An 8,669-nucleotide genomic window follows, 5' to 3' on the forward strand; every position below is an offset into this window, starting at 1 on the left:
ATACAATTTATCACAAGATGGACAAGCTTGGTCCTTGAAGCTGGATTTCTTGCTGAATGCCATGATAGGTTTATTTAAGATCATCTTGTCTTAGGAGTGAACCAGCTCATGCTTAGAAAAAAAGGCGAGGGAATTGCCTAAAAACTGACGAATCGGCCTGTAACCAGTTACAGTTCATGGATGAAACTGCTAGCGTAAATACACTAGGAACCAGGAGAAAACTCAAGAAATACCAAGAAAAATGAACAGAAACAAAATGTGTGCAAAAGATGTTTGACAGGTTCTCATCCATATGAACATTGCCCTGCAAAACAGACTGAGTGTTACTTTTGTAAGAGAAAGGGACACTACTCAAAAGCATGTTTATTGAAGAAAAACAACAAGAAAATAAACGATCTTGACATTCAAGATGCCGGGGAGTTAGGAACTGAAGAATCCTTATTCCTAGGAACAGTTACTACAAATGTAGCAATAGGTACTGTATGTGCAGACAAAGAGAAGTCACAGTTAATGATCAAGTTATTGTGTGCGAAATCATGGGAACAAAGTGGTGTGCTCTGTAAGGTGAGTCAGCGGCTCAGACCAACATCAGACCGGTTTCAGTTTACAATATGATCTCCCCTAAGCATGACAAGTTAGGAAAATCAACCGTGAAACTGTGCTCAAAGACTACAAGGATGTGTTCATAGTGACTGGACGATTCCCTGGAAACCCTTACCACATCGAGGTCGACAGTACAGTACCAGTTCACTTGCAAACACCATACCAGGAGCAGCTCGAGAAGCTAACGATCAGTGGAATTCTCAAAATGGTCAACGATGAGTACACACCATAGATCAATTCAGTTGTTGTGACAACAAATTCGGATGGATCACTGAGAATATGCTTGGATCAAAGGGACCTCAATAAGGCGATCTGGAGGACCCTTTACTATGTCAGTACAGTACCAGTTCACTTGCAAGCACCATACCAGGAGCAGCTCGAGAAGCTAACGATCAGTGGAATTCTCAAAATGGTCAACGATGAGTACACACCATAGATCAATTCAGTTGTTGTGACAACAAATTCGGATGGATCACTGAGAATATGCTTGGATCAAAGGGACCTCAATAAGGCGATCTGGAGGACCCTTTACTATGTCAGTACAGTACCAGTTCACTTGCAAGCACCATACCAGGAGCAGCTCGAGAAGCTAACGATCAGTGGAATTCTCAAAATGGTCAACGATGAGTACACACCATAGATCAATTCAGTTGTTGTGACAACAAATTCGGATGGATTACTGAGAATATGCTTGGATCAAAGGGACCTCAATAAGGCGATCTGGAGGACCCTTTACTATGTCAGTACAGTACCAGTTCACTTGCAAGCACCATACCAGGAGCAGCTCGAGAAGCTAACGATCAGTGGAATTCTCAAAATGGTCAACGATGAGTACACACCATAGATCAATTCAGTTGTTGTGACAACAAATTTGGATAGATCACTGAGAATATGCTTGGATCCAAGGGACCTTAATAAGGCGATCTGGAGGACCCTTTACTATGTCAGAACAATTGACGACGTGATTCCTAAAGTTAGCGGTTTCACCCACTTCAGTATATTTGATGCTCGAAGCGGCTTCTGGCAAGTTGAGCTTGACCAAGAGAGCACTAAGCTGTGTACATCTAGTATCGTGTTCTCTGGATGGCCTGAGTTCTACAAAGACTGTCCTTAACATTTGAGGGACTATTGGAATTACAGAGAGAGCATCAGCACGGAGAATTGCCTTGTTATTAAATGACACAGAGTCGTAATCCCCATACAAATGAGGGAGCAGGTTCATATGTCTTGGTCACATAGGTGTGGAAAAGTGCCAAATGAAAGCAACAGTCTGTGTTTTCTGGCCACAGATTTCAAAGGACATCAAGAACATGATCACAAACTTCCAAACCTGTGAGCAGCAGTCACGGCAGCAACAGGAAGAGCCATTGTTGCAACATCTAGTCCCATCATACAATGCAAGAAACTAGCATCAGACTCGTTTGACTACAGAGGAACACAGTCTCTTCTCATGGCTGACTACTTCAGCAAGTTCCAGGTAAGCAGGAAGCTGATGTCAACAACGTCGACGGCAGTAATTACTCATCTAAAGTCAATCTGGGCTGAAAACGGTATTTCTGAAACTCTTATTACCGATAACGGGCCACAGTACAACAGCCAAGAGTTTGCAAGTTTCTGCAAGTCATGGAATGTCAGACACAACACAAGCTCTCCAACCTATCCACAGAGTAATGTCAGACACATCACAGGCTCTCTGACTTATCTACAGAGTAATGTCAGACACATCACAAGCTCTCTGACCTATCCACAGAGTAATGTCAGACACAACACAAGCTCTCCGACCTATCCACAGAGTAATGTCAGACACAGCACAAGCTCTCCAGCCTATCTACAGAGTAATGTCAGACACATCACAAGCTCTCCAGCCTATCCACAGAGTAATGTCAGACACAGCACAAGCTCTCCAGCCTATCCACAGAGTAATGTCAGACACATCACAAGCTCTCCGACCTATCCACAGAGTAATGTCAGACACATCACAAGCTCTCTGACCTATCTACAGAGTAATGTCAGACACAGCACAAGCTCTCCGACCTATCCACAGAGTAATGTCAGACACATCACAAGCTCACTGACCTATCCACAGAGTAATGTCAGACACAGCACAAGCTCTCCGACCTATCCACAGAGTAATGTCAGACGTCGAACAAGCTCTCTGACATAACCACAGAGTAATGTCAGACACAGCACAGGCTCTCTGACTTAACCACAGAGTAATGTCAGACACAACACAAGCTCTCCAACCTATCCACAGAGTAATGTCAGACATCGAACAAGCTCTCCGACCTATCCACAGAGTAATGTCAGACACAGCACAAGCTCTCCGACCTATCCACAGAGTAATGTCAGACACAGCACAAGCTCTCCAGCCTATCTACAGAGTAATGTCAGACACATCACAAGCTCTCCGACCTATCCACAGAGTAATGTCAGACACAGCACAAGCTCTCCAACCTATCCACAGAGTAATGTCAGACACAGCACAGGCTCTCCGACCTATCTACAGAGTTATGTCAGACACATCACAAGCTCTCCGACCTATCCACAGAGTAATGTCAGACATCGAACAAGCTCTCTGACATAACCACAGAGTAATGTCAGACACAGCACAAGCTCTCCGACCTATCCACAGAGTAATGTCAGACACAGCACAAGCTCTCCGACCTATCTACAGAGTTATGTCAGACACATCACAAGCTCTCCGACCTATCCACAGAGTAATGTCAGACGTCGAACAAGCTCTCTGACATAACCACAGAGTAATGTCAGACACAGCACAAGCTCTCCGACCTATCCACAGTGTTATGGGTTTATGGAAAGAATGGTGCAGTCAGTAAAGAACCACCTACTGCAAAAAGCTGAAACATCAGGTGACGACCCCTGCCTGTCCCTGTTGCAATACAGAACGACACCGATTGACAAGGAACTACCACCGCCAGCGAAACTCCTGAACAATTGTGACTATCGAACTTTCTTGCAATGAGAAGCAACCGATGACAATCATCACGACAGACTCGCTTTCAGTCAGGAAGTGAAGAAGAGACGATTCGACAAAACTGCACTTGCCGCTGATCTACCTGAGGTCTATGAAAACAACATGTTGCAATTCATGTGCCTAAGACCAACACATAGGAAAAGGCTGTGATCATGACGAAGTTGGATATCCCAAGGTCATACATCATTTCCCAACCAGATGGATCTGAACTCAGATGCACGTGCGTTGAGAACCACTGTATCTGCGACAGGCCCCCAACATGATGTCCCATCACCAGCTAAGCCGGTGACACCATCTGTGAGAAAGAGACTGAAATCTGTGAAACCGTGACAAGATCGGGCTGCATGGTGTGTCCACTGCCGAAACTGGACATATAAACAGTAACATCATTCTTGGAGTGATTGGTGATTCATGCCTGTTAAAGTGTAAATGTGTTTAACTGTTTAGCGAAAGATTATCTCACTTTAATTTTACGGTTTTAACAAGTGTAAACGAGGATTTCTTTCTTGTACACTAAGCTCCTATTATAACCATGTATCCCCAATTGGGAGATGTGAACGTATTTCATGGTAAAGTGTTTGTGTTACACCGGTTACAAGAAGTCACTCTGTTAATTGGTACACCGCCACACTTGGACAGGGCCGCCATGTTACAATCTGGTCACGAAACAAACATAAGTTTAATATCAACACAGAAGTGTTATTGTTGGAGTAAATTACTGGGCAAATGAAACTTACCATGTTTAAAGTAACTGTATGAAAAGTAAAAACACTGGTACAGGATTGAACCCGGTCAGAAAAAAGCGCAACATGGTGACGAAAACAACGCAACTGCCCTAACTTTGGTGCCTGATCATATATATATTTCATAACATGAAAACCATACTTGTGGACCAAATGCACTTATACGATTGAGGCATAATAACAACGTTGGACATAGCAAGAATGCGCGGTAACCGAATATAAAAAAAAACCCCACAAATATGCCAAGATACATGCAATCGCAAAAAGACGAGGTGATCGGTACGGCCGATATGGTGACTTCGCAGGAACCATCAGCTGCCGCCAGGCCACCATTAGCAAACTGGTTAATCTCTACCAGCAAACAGAGGCCAGAGACAGGATAGGGAATACGGGGGTCACACAGGGCAGGTCCACCTCCAGAACCGAATCGTGAAGAAGTGAACGGCGGCGATAGCACGGGGACACACCCTCACCAGACCGAGAGTCCTTGGACGATTTGGTATGGCTGGTATACGAGCCTACCGCCCCTTCCTTGGAGTGGACTTGATCCACCTACACCATCAACACAGAATGCAGTGGACATGAACTGTACTTTGGTGGACGTGACGGGGGAGACTTAACAGATGAAAGTACGCTCAGAAGCTATGGAGTCAGAGGTTCCTTTTACGCAGATGGGAGGAACTCACGCCAGACTGCATCCATAAGGTTCATTCGTTCAATGGACAAAGGCGGTATCGAGAAGGCAGTATGGAGAAGGCAGTATGGAGAAGTCGGCATGGAAAGGCGGTATGGAGAAGTCGGTATGAAAAAGGCGGTATGACGCTGTCATTGAGAAGGCGGTATGGAGAAGGCGGCATGGAGAAGGCGGGCATGGAGAAGGCGGTATGATGCTGTCATTGAGGAGGCGGTATGGAGAAGTTGGTATGGAGAAGTCGGTATGGAGAAGGTGGTATGGAGAAGGCGGTATGATGCTGTCATTGAGAAGGCGGTATGACACTGTCATTGAGGAGACGGTATGGAGAAGGCGGTATGACGATGTCATTGAGGAGACGGTTTGGAGAAGGCGGTATGATGCTGTCATTGAGGAGACGGTATGGCGGTATGACGCTGTCATTGAGGAGACGGTATGGTGGTATGACACTGTCATTGAGGAGACGGTATGGAGAAGGCGGTATGACGCTGTCATGGAGGAGACGGTATGGTGGTATGACGCTGTCATTGAGGAGACGGTATAGAGAAGGCGGTATGACGCTGTCATTGAGGAGATGGTATGGTGGTATGACGCTGTCATTGAGGAGACGGTATGGAGAAGTTGGTATGGAGAAGGTGGTATGGAGAAGGCGGTATGATGCTGTCATTGAGAAGGCGGTATGACACTGTCATTGAGGAGACGGTATGGAGAAGGCGGTATGACGATGTCATTGAGGAGACGGTATGGAGAAGGCGGTATGATGCGGTCATTGAGGAGACGGTATGGCGGTATGACGCTGTCATTGAGGAGACGGTATGGAGAAGGCGGTATGACGCTGTCATTGAGGAGACGGTATGGTGGTATGACACTGTCATTGAGGAGACGGTATGGAGAAGGCGGTATGACGCTGTCATGGAGGAGATGGTATGGTGGTATGACGCTGTCATTGAGGAGACGGTATGGAGAAGGCGGTATGACGCTGTCATTGAGGAGATGGTATGGTGGTATGACGCTGTCATTGAGGAGACGGTATGGAGAAGGCGGTATGACGCTGTCATTGAGGAGACGGTATGGAGAAGGCGGTATGATGCTGTCATTGAGGAGACGGTATGGAGAAGGCGGTATGACGCTGTCATTGAGGAGACGGTATGGTGGTATGACGCTGTCATTGAGGAGACGGTATAGAGAAGGCGGTATGACGCTGTCATTGAGGAGACGGTATGGAGAAGGCGGTATGACGCTGTCATTGAGGAGACATGCGTTGACGTGTATTATGGATGTCCAGAACTTTGCAGTGGAGTCAAACATAAAGAAACGTCAATCTACAATGGAGAACGTTTCTATGTGTGAATATTATTGTGGTAGCACTACATGCACAATGTATAGATATTTTACACTGAAGATAATAAATCCATTGATATCTAACTACATATAATGAATTTGCTTTCCTTTCCCTTTATTTACCAATAACTATTAAGCGTTAATCTCATGATATACTCAGTCCATATGAAAACGCAACACTCACGAAATCTGGAATAGCTCCACGGATTGATATGTGAAGAATATACTTATGATGTATTTGAGATAATGAATGATTTAAGAAGACATGTAAACATCATTAAATTTCATTCACGATAATGTTAATGCGCGAGAGAGGCTTAACTGGTGTAGGGGTCAAACAGCAAAGTCAATAACGGGTGTGACCGCCATTTGCATTGACACATGCGGTACATTGTCGTCGTATGGAGTTGATCAGTCTCTGGACAGTGTTCTGAGGGATAGCATTCCACTCCTGAACAAGGGCAACCTAAAGTTCTCAGATATTGTCCATCTGGCGTCGACGTGAAAGACGTCATCCAATTTCATCCCATAAGTGCTTGATAGGGGAGAGGTCGGGTGACAGAGCTGGCCACTGAAGCACGGGGGTGTTCTGCTGTGCAAGGTACTGCATGGACACCCTTGCAGTGTGTGCCCTAGCGTTGTACTGTTGGAACGTGTGGACAGCGTGGTGTTGGTTGAAGAACAGCACGACATGGTTCTGGAGCGCCTGGTGCCGGTAGTAGACGACGTTCACCCTTCCTCTGCAGATATGGAGAGGGGTTCTGTGACGGTAGCTTAATATACCCCACACCATAACGCTCCCACCGCCCCAACGGTCCGTCTGAACAACACAATCGGCGTTATAACGTTCACCACGTCATCGTCAAACACGTATACGGCCATCTGCGTTCCTGAAGTGAAATCGTAACTCGTCAGAAAAGATGACACCGTGCCATTGTCGTAATCGCCAATTCCGGTGCCTGTTTGCCAACTGTAGACGCTGGTTTCGGTGACGATCCGTCAATGTGGGGCCGTGCAGCTCGCAGACGGTTCCGTACGGTGTTGGGGTGAATGAATCCACGTCGTCCTTGGACTTGAGCAGCCGTTCTTGTCGCTGGTAGTGATCGGTCTCGGACATGATCCCGTACGATCTGACGGTTCTGACGTGCCGTTGTCACACGTTGTTGACCCGGTCTAGGACGGTCCCGAGTGTTCTCCATTTGCAGAAACCTTTGATGGAGTCTTGCGATCGATGTGAGTGCGCAGTGTAGTCGTCTGGCAATTTCCCTGGTGCTGGCGCCATTTAGAAGCATGCCTATGGCACGTTCCCGTTCAGGGACTGTAAGTCGCGGCATCGTGTCGACGTTTCACAAGTGTCAGTGAAGAAGTGAAATTTTATTCGGATTCACATGCTTTTAAAGGCAATGTGTGCACAAATTCAGAATGAAATTCATTTTTCCCGTGGTGTGCGTGCAAAATGTTGCGTTTTTGCGAAAAAATGCCTAGTGTTACAGTTAACATGAAATTCTCTCATTTCTTGCACCTGGCATGTCGGGTGACGTCACTGTAGTGTTGTTGTTGTATAAAAATTTTATTGAAGTTCATTTGAACTTAAATATTGACTTTTTTAAAGTGGTGCGTTTTCATGTGTACCAGTATATAAGCTAGTTACAATGTATGATATGGCTCGAAAAGTATTTAAGCAAGGAGACATTGACTTATCCGACACAGTACAATCTGACATTTTGGTCCCTGTCCCAGTGAGTGTCGGATTGTACAGACTCCACTGTACTCCTATATGAAATGTACAGATGTGCACTTGCTCTTTGGGATCCAATTTCACAGTTTTACAAAGACTGCAACGTTGAACCTGTGTCGACACATTGTGGGGACGGGGTCTGGTCACGGTGACACAGTCGGGGCGTTTAGATGGCGAATGACTGATAGCAGTTCTCTTGGCAGCTGAAGTTCCGTGTGTGGTGGCTTTCCATCACCGTTTCAGTTTCGATGTCAAAAGGATTAATTCTCCGTGGACTTTCCATACTTGCTATATCGAAAAGTTCTTCTGCAGGACCGTCAGTCATAGCCATAGCGATATGTAGCACGGACTATCAGTGTGAATCTATGTTGACGTTGTTGTTATTGTTTTAGAAATAAACGGAAATCCCTCTCATACTTATCAGGGGAAAGTCCATGGTTTTGAAGAAGGGGCTAATGTAGGTTGACGACAGCAAAATACATATACTGATGTCAAACAGAATACATTAAAAAATGAATTTGGATAACCTTAATTCTAATATATGCTGCTTGTTCGCAG

This window comes from Haliotis asinina, chromosome 3 (genome assembly GCF_037392515.1).
Source record: "Haliotis asinina isolate JCU_RB_2024 chromosome 3, JCU_Hal_asi_v2, whole genome shotgun sequence".
Taxonomy (NCBI): domain Eukaryota; kingdom Metazoa; phylum Mollusca; class Gastropoda; order Lepetellida; family Haliotidae; genus Haliotis; species Haliotis asinina.